Source organism: Pelophylax lessonae (assembly GCF_965119305.1).
Source record: "Pelophylax lessonae genome assembly, chromosome: 2".
NCBI lineage: Eukaryota > Metazoa > Chordata > Amphibia > Anura > Ranidae > Pelophylax > Pelophylax lessonae.
Genome location: NC_138769.1, coordinates 656,769,253 through 656,786,686, shown reverse-complemented (window position 1 = coordinate 656,786,686; position 17,434 = coordinate 656,769,253). Strand labels below are relative to the sequence as shown.

General features: G+C 41.5%; 1 protein-coding gene and 1 long non-coding RNA gene across 2 annotated transcripts in view; both read right to left on the bottom strand.

Moving 5' to 3' along the window:
• Positions 1-17,434, bottom strand: part of LOC309548229 (uncharacterized protein) — a 287,045-nt gene that overhangs the window by 184,248 nt on the left and 85,363 nt on the right. The gene's annotated exons all lie outside the window — the stretch shown is intronic.
• LOC309547571 lies at positions 4,000-16,675 on the bottom strand. Its single transcript, XR_014224976.1, has 4 exons — positions 16,621-16,675; positions 12,266-12,303; positions 9,305-9,339; positions 4,000-4,062 (listed from the first exon to the last, which is right to left on the bottom strand). It is a non-coding gene; the product is annotated as an uncharacterized lncRNA (long non-coding RNA).

Here is a 17,434-nt window from a genome sequence, read left to right as displayed (position 1 = left end):
ATGAAATCTAATGTCTTTCTCCATCAATGCTAAATAGTGTGGATAGATGAATCTTCCTTGATGGTACTGTATTCAGCTGGCAGGTCTGGCAGCTGGCAGGTCTCCACAAATCTGCACTTTACAAGCAATCTTCTAAACCCCATGTGATCTGCAGTAGCTCTGGAATGACCGCCAGCCAGTTTGGTGAAAGCAAAACAGTTCATTTATTTGAATCATGGTTAACCTGTTGTCACCGAGTGCACACAAATATGCAGTCTCTTGGTGGCTGGGCCTTGGCGCCGAGCAGCCGCATGTTTGCATGCAATAGCGCCAACAGAGCTGTGCTGAGAGCGTGTATCCTGCGCGTTCCCGGCCCTGTGACCGGCGGCTCATGGAAAACTCCCGGTCGCTGCTTGCGATCAGGTGTGAATACCGTGATTGACATGGCCATAAGCCCCGCCCCCTGCATTCCAAACCCCTTAAAGGGCTGGCAGGAACTGGCGCCAAAGGGGTTAAACAAAAAAAGACAGCTTACTTCACCCACAGCCAAAAAACAGTCCAATTTATGGTATCACAAACTAAACAGCAGCCTGACCACTAATCTTCAGTCCCATACAGGATGTTAGGCTCCTCCATAGTAAGGGTGCCAGGCAGGCCACAAGGGGGGTTAACAGCCCGGATAGGGTTGCTACCTCATCCCTTTAATCCAGGACACTTATTAATTACACAGGTTCTGAGGCTGATATAATGTACATAAGGCACAAAGTGAGTTTATTTGCCACCTTAATCAGCCACAGAACCTGTGTAATTCATATATGTCCTGGTTAAAGGGATGAGGTGGCAACCCTAACCCCGTGTCTCAGCCTGTCTGGGAGCGCACACTTGCCACACAGCATGTGAGTCTCTCTTCCACTCTCTTCCCTGACACAGGTTCTGATTTCCCTCTATGTACAATGAGCAAATGACTCCTGCGCTTGACGGGTGGCCTTGCGGCTGGTATCCTGAAAATGCGATTCAGGTCAAATTGTAGTAAATTCAGGCTGTGCTGCCACTCTCAACAGGTCGTGGCAACCCAAAGCAGATACTGGAAAAGAGAAATGGACAGAGGGCGCACCAGCCTAGCGCATTATCTTTAAAACAATTTGTTGTAATAGACATGTATACACATTATACTCACAAAACGATTATGAAACACGAGCAGGGCTCTGATGAAGGGGGAACACCCCGAAATGTGTAAGCTCTTTTTTGGAGGTCTACATCCTTCCACGGCCTGCGGCAGCTAAGGATGCCCAGTGGAGACCCCTGGTGGTCCCTCATTGCTTATTGCTCGTGTTTCATAATCGTTTTGTGAGTATAATGTGTATACATGTCTATTACAATAAATTGTTTTAAAGATAATGCGCTAGGCTGGTGGGCCCTCTGTCCATTTCTCTTTTCCAGTATATGATTTTCCTCTGTTGCCTATCAAGCCTCCCTCCCATGAGACTCAACCCCTTTGGGACCAAAGTCCTGGTAGTCAGGGTTTGGAGGCTCTTCCCTCCCAAGTCTCTTTAAACCTACCCAACCTCGGGTCCCTAATACAAATTTAGCAATCCAGAGAGTATGGGAAGTCAGTCATCTCCAGCCAAACTTAACCAGAGACACTTCATCCTGCATAGGTGAGAACCCCCGAGTACTGCAACTGCCCCACTTAAAAGAGACCACAACTCAAGAATCAGGGAAATCTACCTGCCATCCGGGACACATTCCATGTGTCCTGTACCCCCCTATAGTGAATATGGCAGGGTCTGCTCCTTGAGCTCTTTAGAGAAAAGGAAATGCAGAATATGCATTACTGTACTATTTCCACAAAAGACGAGGTCCTATGAACCATGTCCCCTTGTACCTCTTTAAAGTAGTGACCGAAGATGAGATATACATTATTCATGGTAGAAAAAAAAAATCTGACCACAAAAACAACACAAATTCAATCATGATGTATTACTTCTAGCTTAATAAAACAATACAACTTACATATCTACAAGGCATGTCCAAGATGGTCCTGGAACTTCCTAGGCATCAATGACAACAACAAATCATATTTAAATACTGTGCAGTGTAAACATTAACATAAACAGGAACATTTTATAATTGCAACAAACGTATACTACAGGCTAGTGTCTGCAAAAATGTTGCTCATTGTGGGCTGGTATAAGGTAGTTATGGAAGTAAACACTTAGAAACCTTTATCGGGAGACTTTTGAAATATGCCACTAAAAATGCTTCTCAATGGTAATAATTTTGTATATACTGAATTTATCACTAAGAATTAGGCCCTTTTCACACAGATGGTCTAATCGGGTCTGCCTGTCAGTTTTTTTAGGCAGACCTGATCGGAAGCAACGTAGCCTTCCTTGGGTGGTTGAATATATAAATGGGCACGAGTCAATTTTTTCATATTTTCGAACCAATCTGATGTAGTGTCATGTCGGTTTATGTCCAGCCTCCCATTGGTCAATTATGGGTCAGGAAAGCTTTGGTTTTTAAATTCAGCAGAAAACCCAATGGAAGTTGATGCCGCAAAAGTGACATCCATTCCGTTCTGATTCGGTAGGGGATCTGTTCATGCATTCCCTTTAATCGGGCCAAACAGCGGCAATGTGAAAGGGGCCTTAACTGCTGCAATTACTGATTTACTACTTATACTTCTCTACTCTAAGGCTACATTCAGACAGCCAAATAGCAGTGAGTCAGGGCGGCCACTGGCAAGTCAGCAGATTTTTGCCAGCCGTTGCAAGAGTGGCCTGAACACACAGATGCAGCTGTCAGATTCGTGTTTGCATGTAATGGCACATTTGAGCTGTTATGTGAGCATATAGCCTCAGACGAACCCTGGATACAGCCAGTATGTGTCCTTGGTCAGTATTTCTGGGACATTTTGACTGCAAACAAACTGGCCACAGATGAGCGTCCAGCTTCTATGCGTCCTTAGCACAGAGTGTTGCTGCCCCCAGAAGTTGCGTTTCACTATTTGCCACTATTCAGCCATCTGAATGCAGCCTCAGGGAGAACCAAGAAGGGTTCCAAAATCCATCAGGTACAGTAAGTAGATCTGAAAAGGTAGCTTACAGGAGCACTTGTCTGAACAAGTACAAAAAAAACTTGGATTGAGAAAAACTTGGTTTGAGAGCGTTTGGCAAGACAAGCAACATTTTTGAATACATTTTGACTTGATAAACAAGGGATGTCTTGATATACAAGTAGTGCCATGTCACAAATGAGTATAAAAGAGAAGAGGGGCGCCTCTAAGTGTAGCAATATGGTTACATTTAATGAAGGTACAACATTTAGCAACTCACATGGTTGATGATTAAAACAGGCACATCTAAGTATGCAGGCATCCGGGGTAAAGCTGTCCACATAGACCTTCCTCTGCACCACCATCATCGTCATCCTTTCCACACTGCGCTCCACGAACGCTTCCAGCCTCACTTTCAGATCACTTTACAGCAGGGTAGTCTTCCCGGTCGCGACTGCCGGCTGGAAACGGTGAGAGCCAGCGGTGCGAAGGATGGTCAATGTGGACAGCTTTACCCCAGATACCTGCATACTGTACTTAGAGGTGCCTCTTTTATTCATTAACCATGTGAGTTGCTAAATATTGTACCTTCCTTAAATGTATCCATATTGCTACACTTACAGGGGCCTCTATTCTCTTTGATACTCTGTAGCTCCTGCTGGATTTTGCTTCTAATCCCCTTTATGGAGGCCGTCATTTGTGGATTGACACTTTATGGTTACACAACCCATCACATTGCTATAATCTATTTATATGGACTATAAACTGAAAGACTTATGAATAAATGGAAATAAAGTTTCCATTATTTCTTATGGGGAAATTTGCTTTGATATACACAAGTGCTTTGGGGTACAAGCAGGTTTCCGGAACAAATGATGCTCGCAATCCAAGGTATTACTGTACATACTGAACAATGTTACTGGTTCTTGGAAGAAAAGAATTACAAATCATCACAGAACTGACCATGTTTCCGGCATTTGTACGGTTATCTGAGTCACGAGGCATTTCTGCATTTCGCACAGTTTCTGAAAACAGAATAAAATGTTAGCAAATTGCATTATGTGCTATGAATAATTTGCTGAAACTGCACAAACGCACTTTAAATTCTTAAAGATGCACAATTTTCTGCTATAGACCCAACATGAGGTTTCTTTTGAATTCCTTATCTAAAGATAAGCAGTCTTATTAAGTCTTTTTTTCAAAGATGAGCAATCTTATTACGTTTTTATCCAAAGATAAGAAAAGAGTAAGCCGTCATATTCAGGAACAGATTTATAAACTGTTCACAAGACAAGGCACAATCCTCTTTCTGAACTCTGGCAAATTTTCTGCATTGATAATGGTGGAAATGGGCAAAGGTTCAACTTGGTAACTGTCGATAGGTAAGTACAATGGCAGCTTTTAGCATTAAATGTGTTGCCAGCCAACTCAGTAGTGCTAAACGAGTTTTGCTTTGCATTGTAAAAAAAAACTATGCTACCAGGGTGAAACTCCAGGGTGTAGGGTTGCTGGGGGAAGTTTGAGGAATTACAGTTTCTGGTTTATACGTTCCTCAGATGCAAAGCAGGTACTATTCTCCAAGGTTCTCCATGGCATGCCATGCCTGGTACAAACAGTAGGGAAGGGTTAAAAACCCATATGGCAGTTATTTTTTGCTGATTTCTTCTTACTGGGAAGATTTCTCTTTACTTCCTGTACTGGAGACTCAACATGATATGAGAAGACATGTCTCCACAGTGAATGGAATTACTGTCTGTTAGCTTTTGCACTCGTGACAACTCAACATTTTGACAATGACACCTTTTTGATTGCGGTCATGATTCAGACTTCATGATTCAGGTCATGACAACCTGGCTTTTGATTGTATTGGAGGGTGCATCCACATCTTGATATACACTTGATATTGTTGTAATTTTTGTACCATGTTAGAAACTTTGAAATAAAAACTAAGGAAAGAGAAAACATTTTGACAATGGTCACCTGGACAAATAACAAAGTGAATTACCCCAATAGGAACCTTTTCCTACCCAATCCAAAATTATAATTATAAAAAAAATGGCTATTACATACATTTTACGGCTACATGTACACTACCCTACTCCAGTGTTTCTCAACCTTTTTTTTTAGTGAAGGCACCTTTTAAAAGTTCCACACAATCTCGAGGCCACCCATTCAAAATATTGAAAAAATTAAATTGTCATACATAATGCAACAACATCCAAATGCGTAGGACACCCAACGTTAGTAGTGATTTATTCTTCCAAAGTAAACACACCTTTGCACACTGGTACTAACTAGTGTTCCAATGTTTCTCTCCTCCTTCAGTTTTTCTCCCTCAATCAGCTAATGTGACCCCAGTGCTGATAGAGAGGGGCAGGGGAGGGGCAAACAGGAATACTGTGCAGGTGCCCAACGTCTTCCTTATCAACTGATGATGTCATTGGTTGTTAGAACACTGGCGGCTTGAAGGTTGTAATGGTGCACAATGAAAACCTGTGGCTTTATGTAACTACTAGGCAGGCTTAATACACCCACTGGTTTTTATACAATTTTTGGGCAATTTCCAGGAATTTTGCCAAGGCACCTCTAAAGACACCTAAAGGCACCCTGGTTGAAAAAGGCTGTCCTACCCTAACCATGGGCGTGGGAAAACACAAAGCATAGCAAAAACAAGAAACACGTTTTTGCCCCATTTTGAGTTTTTTTCGGGGACAGCAGTCAAAACGTTCCTATCCTGAACACAATTTTTCTGCATTCAGGAGAGGGAGGTTTAACCTCACCTAAACACGACAGCTCCTTAACTCTGCTAAAACCCTATGTGCATATAGACACATTGGCTTTTATGGAGTTGAGTTTAGGAGCTTTGGCAAAAAAAAAAAAAATGCCAGATACTCCTAAATTCAAGTCTAAGAGCTGCCAGTGTACATGAAGCCTAACATACCTCTTAATGAGTGTGTGTTTTCCTTAAGCTCTTCCCATATATGCATGCACTGATGTGGTACCTTACTTCTGCACCACCCCCATACCAGGACCCTCTATCATGCTGCAGGGGTGGAAAGAACCAGGGGCCCATCAATAAAAACCACAGGCTCAACACTACATTAATTTTCTTTCTATGACCTGTACAATTTTAATGGGTTTTCTTTGCAACAAGCAGAAGTCTATAGCCAGAATATTCCAGAATTCTCATCTTCTTCACCTGTATCTGGTTTACTTCTTTTCACAAAGTTGTGCATTGATGCTAAGATTCAGTTGCATGGACCCCTTTTGTGAACTCGGACATCCCCATCCCCTGATGTCCACACAAAACAAAAGATAGGAAAAAACCTTATTAGTCTAAAGCCAGCTACTGCTGAATTACTCCTACTCAAAAATTCCCCTGATGCAGCTTGAGGGACCGGCGAAACTGGTCAGTTAAACATGAGTCTGTGTAACTCAATACTATTTGAGAATAGTGTATAGTGGTGAGAAGTGGCTATTTTACTGTTACTGTAAAAACATATGTGGACATGAATGCACTCCTGTTTACAGACTTAGGCTGGTCATACATTATACAATTTTCTTCTCAATTTCCTTTAGATTTACCTTCAACTATGTAGTGCAAGGGCCTGCCTGATTGCATACGAATTGAAAGTGTTTCGATTTTACCTCATATTATATGGTTTTGGCAAATCTAAAAGAAAATTGTATAATGTATGACCAGCCTTTAAAATGGTGGGGAATTAAGCTGCTGAAAAACTCATTCTGCATGTAATATTAGGGTGGCAATTTAGGTGCGGCTGACAAAAAAACCATCATTCTGCATGTGATATTAAAGTTTTTTTGCAAAGCCTATTAAACATTGAAACTAGGTGAAAATAGGCTGCGTTTAGTGTTCAAAATTATTTTGGTCGAGTTACTTTTACCTAAGGCTTCACAATACAATGGATTTAGGGTACATGTGCCAAAGTAAACTGAACTACACCTTTGACAAACTCCTTTCTGGTCACATCCTACACATAAATAAAAGCAGCGGTGACTGCCAAATAGCAGATTACATTTTTTTCTTGGGAATAAATTTGTGGCTACAGTTCTCCTATATCGGACTCTGGGCAGATTCTTTTTCCAGTTGTATAATAAAAGATGACTTTTACTCCGGAAGGAATGACTGTGGCATAGTGGACAACATTTTTGTTCTGTTTGGACAGATTTCATTACCTATTAAATTGAGATTTTATTGGATGGATAACTGGATGTACACATTAGATATCACTATTCCACGTAGATAAGACCCTCCTTGATATTAGGGGAACACAGTCTTTTGGATTGTAGGTTAGTTATGTTGAATAAATGACCAAAAAGTCAATTCAAGGGCCCTAGACATGGTAGCAGCTTTGGCCTCCCTCAATTGACATTGATAAGCTCTTCAATAGGCAGTTGAAAATGTTTTATTTGCCTTTCTGTACTGACATGGCCACTCCACATCACACCAACTATCTACACGTGCAACCTCTCTTGTGACCGGACAGGCTGGTGCATAGCTTTGGCCACTTGTGCTATTTCCTTGGTTTACTGCTGGAAAATTAAAGTTGGAAGCTGGGCCCCCTTGCCCATCACTTGGCCCTAAACTCCTGCTTAGGTTGCCCTGGGAATGGGCTCAGAGTCGTCTGGATCATTCTAGGTGAACTGGTAATTACATACAATTATTTCATATTAAAAAGGCATAATGCTGTATTTGAAAAACAGCATTTAGATCAACAGCCAGCCCCTTTCTTTTAAAATATATTATTTGGGCTCCTGGAGTTACATTAGATACTGAATAAAGTAGTAATAAACTATTTTTGTTGATGATTTAAGAAGTGCAAGTACTGTTTTGGTTTGTAGATGTATCATTTTCTATTGGATACATGTTATTATATTAAAACAAACTTAAAAAAAAAAAAAATTAGCAGAACAATTGATTTTAAGTTTTATTAAAGAGTCTTGAGTATTGAGTGAGTGGCAAATCACAGTATAATAAAGTTTTCTAGTGAATTTATAGATCTATTTATAAACCAGTTGGTGACACTAATGGTGCTGATGCCCAGGTCAGGTCGTCCGATTCATCTGTTATTTAGAATAGCCCATGTTGTGTTTTTATTCTCTTTTCTCTATTTTATTGAAAACATACCCTATTTTTTTTTTTTTTTTGCAGTTTTACTGCAACTCTGATCTACTAACGCCACCAAATTGATCCATATATAGCAATTTTTTGGGTTGTTTTGGATATAGAAGAGAAGGGTTAAATCTCCTGTCAGTTTGCTCAATAACCTAACATGAAGTGATAGGAAACTTCTACAAAGTATTGAGATTTCCTTTTTAGGGCACATTTAAAAATATAGCTCCAAATATTTTACACAGGGCAGGAATTTAGCTTTAAAGCTGAACTCAAAACCAGACACAAATAAAAACTGGTCAGAGGTGGCAGCCTTTCCATTAGCTGCTCTCTGTATGTCGTTAAAGCTGGCCATACATATATTGAAATTTAGCTGGTTCAGCAGGAACTTTAACATTTTTGATCCATTAATGGGTACTCTGGATAACCAGAAGTTGATCTACCTATCAATCTCTACACAACCATCCTGTCAGATTTTAGCTGCTTGATCAGCACTGCAGGCTATAGCCAGCAGCTATGATCTGTGTATTCTGACACTAGGGAAGTCTCTATGCCGTTAGAATACACTAGCTCAGCTGTATGTGAACGTGTGTATGGAGGAATCGGATCAGTTTTCTTATTCAACCTGCTGGTTGAATGAAAAAAAAACTCATCCATGTCCAGCTTAACTGAATGCAATGCAATGCAATGCAGCTGTAATGGAACTGTTTTCACATTACCCTATATGAGTGCATTGCTTGGAGTGGCTAAGCAAAAATCCATCATTTGATCAATGATCAGTTCCAAAACTGCACTCCATCTCTGAAGCAGGGAGGTAGGTGTAGAGGTTTTTTGTTGCAGCGAAGGGTGTTGACCCCTTAACAATCAATACTAAACCTAGATAGGAAGCCCGACATATGTCCATGCTAAAACATCGTTTTTATTAGCTCAACCTGAAAATTACAGAAAAAATAAAAGTTTACATGTTTTGGCAAGCAGCCTTATTCATAGCAGAATTTGTCGGGGGCGCGCCTTCTTTTCTTGGATTAAAATGATCAATAATACCTCTAATGTAAGCTTCATAATGATTACTGCAATAGAAAATAATATTATTTAATTGTCTGTGAAAAATTTGCTTTGATTTAATATCTCACCATGATTAGGCGTTTCATCAAATCTCAATTTTTTCCTGTAATAAAGAACATTATTAACAATGAAAACCAAACATTAAACACCAAAGCTGCATCACTAAATTGGTTATATTTGTCTACCATGGTAAAAACAAACACTATATATATATATATATATATATATATATATATATATATATATATATCTATATATACACAGTATATACACACACACTCTTTCACAATTTGAGCCCGATGAATCCTGGCATTGGCATCTTAGAATATGCCCGTGCCATCAGGGAAGAAAAAATCTATTGATGGAATAACCTGGTCATTCAGTATATTCAGGTAGTCAGCTGACCTCATTCTTTGGGCACATGCAGTAACTATCTAATAGGATAGTTACTGCATGCTTAGTTTAGTTAGTTGCTTAGTTAATTCAAGGTGGCAACTTTTATTTTGGCCAGGCAGTGTATTTATTACACACACCATATTGGCCATACCATTATGACCACCCACCATAAGATTATTACTACCCATCTAATATTGAATAGGTCTCCCTTTTGCTGCCAAAACAGTCCCAACTCATCAAGGCATGGACTAAAAAGTAAAATGCACATGAATGGGAAGACCCTAGGTCTTGCCATAGTCTAAAGCATCACACTGCCTCAGCCAGCTTGCCTTCTTCCCATACTACATCCTGGTGCCACCTCCTCCTCAGGTACGCGACACACACACACACACCTGGCCATCCACAAGACGTAAAAGAAAACTTGATTCATCAGACCAGGCCACCTTCCTCCATTGCTCTGGCCAAGTTCTGATGCTCACATGTCCATTGTAGGCGCTCCTGGCTGTGGACATGGCTTAGCATGGGCACCCTGACCAGTCTGAGGCTACACAGCCTCATACACAAGGAACTGTGATGCACTGTGTTCTGACAATCTTTTATCGGAACCAGCATTAACTTTTTTCAGCAATTTGAGCTACAGTTGCTTTTCTGTTGTATCAGACTATACGGGCCAGTCTTTGCTCCCTACATGCATCAATGAGCCTAGGCTGCCTGTTTCACCAGTTTTTCTTACTTGGACCACTTTTGGTAGGTCCTGACCACTGTAGACTGGGAACATCCCACAAGAACTACTTTTGGAGTTACTCTACCCATTACAATTCGGCCCTTGTCAAAATTTCTCAAATACTTACGCTTCCCCATTTTTTTCTGCTTTCAACACATCAGTTTTAGGGACATTTTTATTTGCCAACTAATATATCCCACCCACTTTCAGGTGCCATTATTCACTTTATTTGTCAGTGGTCATAATGTTATGGCTGACTGATATATATATGACTGATAAATATATATTTATACACACACACATGCATTTTTATTGCTGTAAATGCCTCTTACAAATATGCCACTAGGCCAGATATACACCTTGGTGTCTTGGCGCTTGTGTAACCAAATGAGCACTTTTGTGCATGTTAATGTGTGTTGTGTTAAGGCAGCGTGTTCAAATAAATGGGCTGCCAGTCAACCAAAATATCACAAAATTGGATATGCACCATTTTCTGCAGCACATTGCACCACAATGCATGGCAGTGCAGAGCTATGTATTCACTTAGTGCATTGGGGTGCCACTGAAAATAAATGGAACATCACTAACACATGTAATGTGAGTTGCATTAAAGCGGAGTTCCACTCTGAACATTTTTTTTTTCACTTTCCACTTGCTCAAAATTACCTGTAAAACAATTGGATCATTACATTTTTTTTTTATTCACTTACCTTGTTTTTAAAGAAAATATACTTACCTTACTTCCTCTTCCTCCCTCTGTGGACACGGCCGCCGCCGTCATTTCCTGCTTGCGCTGACCCCTGGGAGCTGAACGTCATCGCTCCCAGGAATCAATGCGTCTGCACCGGCCCCGCTCGTCAGTTCTGGCGCAGGCTCGTCATTCCCTGCTAAACAGCTTCTGGGCATGCCCAGAAGCTGTGCAAGGATGACGCGCCTGCGCCGGAACTGACGAGCGGGGCAGATGCAGGGCATTCTGGGACCGAAGAGGACACTGAAGAGGATGCCCTGGCTTCAGCTGCCCACACCTGAGATGGCAGCACTGGACAAGAAATTGTCAAGGTAAGTATTTCTTCTAAAAGGTAAGTGCAACCCGGGACAGTTCAGAGGCTATCATTGCTGAAATGCACTAGCCCTGACTGTCCCGGGGTATTTTTATCTAAATTTTTTTTTCAGGCCGGAACTCCGCTTTAACATATATGTTACTGTGACACAACAGTGTGAATGGGACCCTAAAAAAAGGCACTGTTCTGTCTCACCTATATGTATTTTTGCTGTTGTATTGAATTGTATCAGGTTGCTATTGTTTTGTACAGTAGTATGTTGACATCTAATGGTGGTTTCAGGTCACAACAAACTGTTTATTTGTGTGATTTGGTATCTCCCTCTGTCCTCCCTTCCTGGTTAGTGCTAGTTGGTTCAGTCCTTGCTAGACCCTGTTCCCTCAGTCAGTATGTTCTAAGTCAATGCATACAGAGGAATTTGAAACAGGACTGTCACGCTGGTGTGGCTCCTGCACGTGATCACTATGTCACAACTGTCATAGTGGGCACATAAGGAACCACACTGATTAGTTCCTGACTGTAAGAACAGACCAGAGTTGTCAGACACAGCACAGTCCGAAAGCTAGCAGAGAGCTCCAGTGCACACTGCTGGCTAACAAACAGGGAATGTAGATTAAAGTTTTCTTAGCACAAACCTGAATCTACAAATTACAAGTGGGACAGGGTCACATCAAGAAAATTCTTCATCTTGATTTCTGCATTATGAAAGGGCCTTGATTTGCTGTATGTTGGGCTGGGCTTATTTTAGGCCTATTTTATTTTAGATGGTTAGCTGCCTTTTGTGTTCTCTCCCCTGCACCCCTCGAGGCACCTACATTTTCCCAGCCTTTTAAGGTTTAAACGCTTACCTTACAGTATTGTGTTCCATTTTCTTTTTCCTTTTTTTCTTAAAAAAAAAGTAAAAAAACAGTTGTTTCAATAAAGTGTTTTAAAAATATTTATATTCCTTTAAAACATTGTTTTTTTTTGTACATCACGGGACATAGAGCCATAAATCATAGGATATGGGTTATATAGCCACCTATAGGTGAAGGACACTGGCAACCAATCAGAATTGATGACCCCCTATATAACCCCTCCCATACAGGAAGTACCTCCGTTTTTTTGCCAGTGTCTAAAAGGTGAAGGTCACTGTGGAGAGGTGCTCCACATGTTTGTTATGTTTCAAAGAAGAAGAAAGAAGATTATGCTATCATACCCCAAACAAAGATCACTGGATCTAAGGGGTTATTTATCGGATCCATCTAAAACAGTCAATGGACTAAAAAGATGGTACCCGGGCCTCGGGAAGCAGATACGAGGTTTTGCCTGTAATGCTGTACATTTTAGGCACTGGACCCTGGGATCCGGACCTTTGGAATACGAAACCCCAAAGGCGCTCCATGCAGAGTGCTCTACAGGTCCAAGGCTGTGGCCCCTCTTACAGGAGGAAGGGTGCTGGCTGTCTCTAGCGGCGGTCCGTGTCCGGAACAATGCCTACGATGTGGAGGTGAAGGAGGAGATGCGGCCACGTCACCAGGAAGCTAGGAAAGCACGACGCGTTTCTGAGCATGCGCCAAGTCCCGAACGGACATGCGCACTCTTTCATCGGGTGCTCACGCCTGTAAACCTTTGCATGACAGCTAACGCTGCGCCCAATCGCGTCCCTGAGACCGCGCCCACCAAGTGCTGCAATTGAGCGGCCAGATAGTATAACCACGGATTGGGGAGAGAATAGAGATACCCTACGTATCGGCTCCTTCAAAAGGTGTGGGATAAGACTAAGCAATTGCAGCAGGTTTTGGGATATACTAAATTTAGCCCGATTTGGGGTAATCGCTCTTACCCTGAGTTATGTAAGCTGGACCAGGCTCGTAGGTGGCGTGCGCTGGGAGTGACCCATCTGACGCATATTTTGCGTGGGGGGGGTCTTACTGCCTTTTGAGCACTTACAGGACCGTTTCACATTACCAAGTAATATGAAGTTCTACTACTTCCAATTACAGCATGCTGTGCGGGCACAGGCTGCCACAGGACAGCTGCAACTGTCCCCTACCCCTGTTTTCTACCTCATGCAACAGTTCACAGACACTAAAGGGTCATATCCAGTTGTTATGCTTCCCTATTGAGCATATTTCTAGAAAAATACCACGGCGGGGCTTGCGACCAGTGGAGCTCCGACGTGGGGGAGATCCCGGGTGAGCAGTGGGAGGAGGCTTTGGAGGTGGTGCGTACCTGCTCTCTGAATGTGTCTCACCAAGTCTCTCAGTTATATATCCTACTCAGAGTCCATCATACCCCTTTGAAACTCCATTCTATGGGCCTCCGGACGGATGACCTCTGTGGTCGCTGTTGGAGAGAGGTTGGGGACCTGATTCACTTGATCTGGCGATGCCCAAAGTTGCATAGCTACTGGTCAGCGGTGCGCACTGCAATTAATAGAGCCCTGGGGGTGGACATCCCTGGTGACCCTAAGCACTGTATTTTGGGCATGTTAGACCTTGTGGTGGAGGACAGGTTTTTGAGGGAGGCTGCCTCTCGAGCCTTGTTCCAGGCCCGTCTGCTTATCCTAAGACATTGGATAGCACCAGAACCTCCTACCTACAGGATGTGGCTGGAGCAGATGGGAGGGACTCTCCGTATGGAAAAAGTTATATACCAGCACAGGGGTTCCACACAAAAGTTTTCTAAAATATGGGGTGTTTGGCTTAACTGCCCGGGTATGGCCCCTAATGACCTTATTATGGATCGTTTGTTGTCTTAACTCAAGGTACTTCATGAGAGATATCTCAATTTCATTGCCTGCGGGTGGCGGGGTGGGCGTTGGAGTACTTTTCACATGTATGGTATGTTTTGTGCTGTGTGAACTAGATTGAATATGTATGTGTTAACCTCGGTACGAGCAAAGTTCTCTATGGGGATGGGGAATTGTGTTTTCTCTCTTATGGCAATTGTGCAATGTTTCAGTGTTTGTTGTATTGGTGTGAGTTTTCTCAATAAAACTTTTTTCTGATTTAAAAAAAAAAAGATCAGTGCAATAAAGGTAAACAATCCTCCTTAGAACAAAAAAATATATATAAAATTGCAGCGCTCACATATGTTCATAAAGTCCTCAACAATGAAACCTGTGCCTGTAGATTCTCGCATACAATTCATAAAATATCTTTAACCACTTTAGGACCGGAGGATTTTCCTGCTTTACGTCCAGGCCACTTTTTGCAACCTCGCACTGTGCGACTTTAATTGACAATTGCGCGGTCGTGCAAAGCTGTACCCAAACGAAATTTACGTCCTTTTTTTCCCACAAACAGAGCTTTCTTTTGGTGGTATTTGATCACCTCTGCACTTTTCATTTTTTGCGATATTAATAAAGAAAGAGCGACAATTTTGAAAAAATAACAATATTTTTCTACTTTAGCTACATGTCTTTGACAAAAAAATTCTCAATGAGCGTATTTTTAACCGCTTTAAGACCGGAAGATTTTACCCCATTCCTGACCAGGCCATATTTTGTGATTCGGCACAGCGTTACTTTAACGGACAATTGCGCGGTCGTGCGACGCTGTACCCAAATTAAATTTATGCCATTTTTTTCCCCACAAATAGATATTTATTTTGGTGGTATTTGATCACCTGTGCGATTTTTACTTTTTGCGCTATAAACAAAAAAATAGCGACAATTTTGAAAAAATAACAATATTTTTCACATTTTTTTATATGAAATTCCCCAAAAAAATGTAAATATCAAACTTTTTTAACATGTTAGGCCAATTTGTTTTCTGCTACATATGTTTGGTAAAAAAAAAATCACAATAAGCGTATTTTGTTTGGTTTGCGCAAAAGTTATCGCAGCTACTAACTACGGGAAAGATTTATGTAATTTATGTAATTGTTATTGTTTTTATTTTTAACGAGTAATGGCGGCGATCTGCGATTTTTTTTGCGGGACTGCGACATTGCGGCGGACAGATCGGACCCTTGACTGACATTTTTTACACTTTTGGGGGGGACCTGTGACATTACTACAGTAATCAGTGCTATAAATATGCACTGTTACTGTAATAATGACACTGGCAGGGAAGGGGTTAACTTTATTAGTGATCAAGGGGTTAAATGTATGCCTGGTTCTTACTGACCTGTGTGGGGGGAGGGGACTGTGTGACACAGGCACAGATTGCAGGTTCAGCTATGCTGAATCCTGTAATCTGTCCCTGCCTGTCACATAGGAGATCCGTCGCTTTGTTTACACAAGCGGGCGGATTTCCTCACTCGATCCCCGACGATCGGGGAAGAGCGGCGGTGATCACCGCCTCTCCTCCCCTGGCCCGACTCCCGCTGTGTCTGAATACAGCGGGAGCGAGCCTCGGTGGCGCGCGCACACTGTCCATAAGGGGAGGAGTCCAGCAATGTAGGTCTACGTCGCTGGACGGAATCGAGCCACTTTGCCGCAGTACGCTCCATGTGAGCGGTCGGCAAGTGGTTAAATCCTCAAATTTAGATCCCACGGATGTTTTATGAACTGTATGCCAGAGCAGAGAGCTGCTGACTAACAGTCAGCAGCTTTCTGCTCGGGGAGCTGTCAGAACTGAGGGATTGGCGGCGTTCGATCGCTCTGTTCTCAGTGTAGAGGTGATGGGGGACAGATGCAATATTGGACTGATGCTGCATCCACCTAGGTAAGTATAAATGGGAAAAAAACAAGAAAGCTGAAAATGCTTTAAGAAAGCTGAAAATGCTTTTTAAAATGTAGTTTTATCTTGAAAAGTACACTAAGGCCTCGTTTAGGCGGGCTGCAGTCTCTACCACCCCTTTAAAAAGTAATCCATGGCAGATCACTTATCAGGGGTAAGTAGAGGTGTGGCTTTCAGGCATTCGGGAGGCGATCCTACGGTCTCGTGAAGGCCTGTTTTTTTTCCAGCTGCAGCTGGATTTTGGTTTGGAATACTGTACTGCAACCTTGAGCATATAACTGGCTTGGGGTTGCAGTATAGTCCTAGTGATTTTTATTAGCAAGTTTGACAGGTAGTGCCACCTGTCAAATTCAACAGGCTGAGATAAATCTGCTGCATGTTATCTTTTAGGTGGGCATTTGGTAAAACCAAAGTTCAACTACCGGTTGATACCACCCCCTTGCTGCCCATGTAAATGAGGCCTTCTTGTTTAAAAAGGTTTCTCTGATCATAACACAGTGACAAACAAGTAATTACATTTTCAGTTCATTTACCAGTGTTTTGTCTTTACGTGATTTGTTTGAAGATGTTTTTTTTCTGAACGTTCCAATGCCATTATTCAACCGATTGTCTAAAAGTGAAAATACACAAACAGTTTTTGTTGTTCAAGATGCACAGTCTGCCTATATGACATGATAAGAAAGTAACTGCGATTACAATTATTAATAAATATAGGCTATCGTTGTTTTCTTATATCTTGCAGGATCATTGTTAACAGAGAGATACAATTAATACACCGATCCTTATTTCTCAGATGCATTTTACTTTTAGAAAGTATGCATCCCATTGGATTACATTTAACATAATCTATATTCATTTCTATGTTAAACACAAACCCTGGAATTCATAAAGACTGGTGCAGGCAGATATATCCAGTGAAGTGACTGGTCTCAGATTATACACAGAGATTACCAACATCAGCCTCGGAAGGTTTACCCCCCTTCATGACCAGGCCATTTTTGTGATACGGCACTGCCTTACTTTAACTGACAATTGTGCAGAAATGGGACACTGTAACCAAATAAAATTTATGTCCTTATTTTCCCATAAATGGAGCTTTCTTTTGGTGATATTTGATCACCTCTGCAGTTTTTATATTTTGCGCTATAAACAAAAAAAGAACGACAATTTTGAAAAAAAAAAAACACTATTTTTTATACTTTATGCTATATAACATACCCAATAAAAAAAAGTGTAAAAAAAAATCTAATTTATTCATTAAATTAGGCCAATATATATTCTGCTACATATTATTGGTGAGAAAATTCCAATAAGTATATATGGATTTTACCGGTGATCAGCGATTTT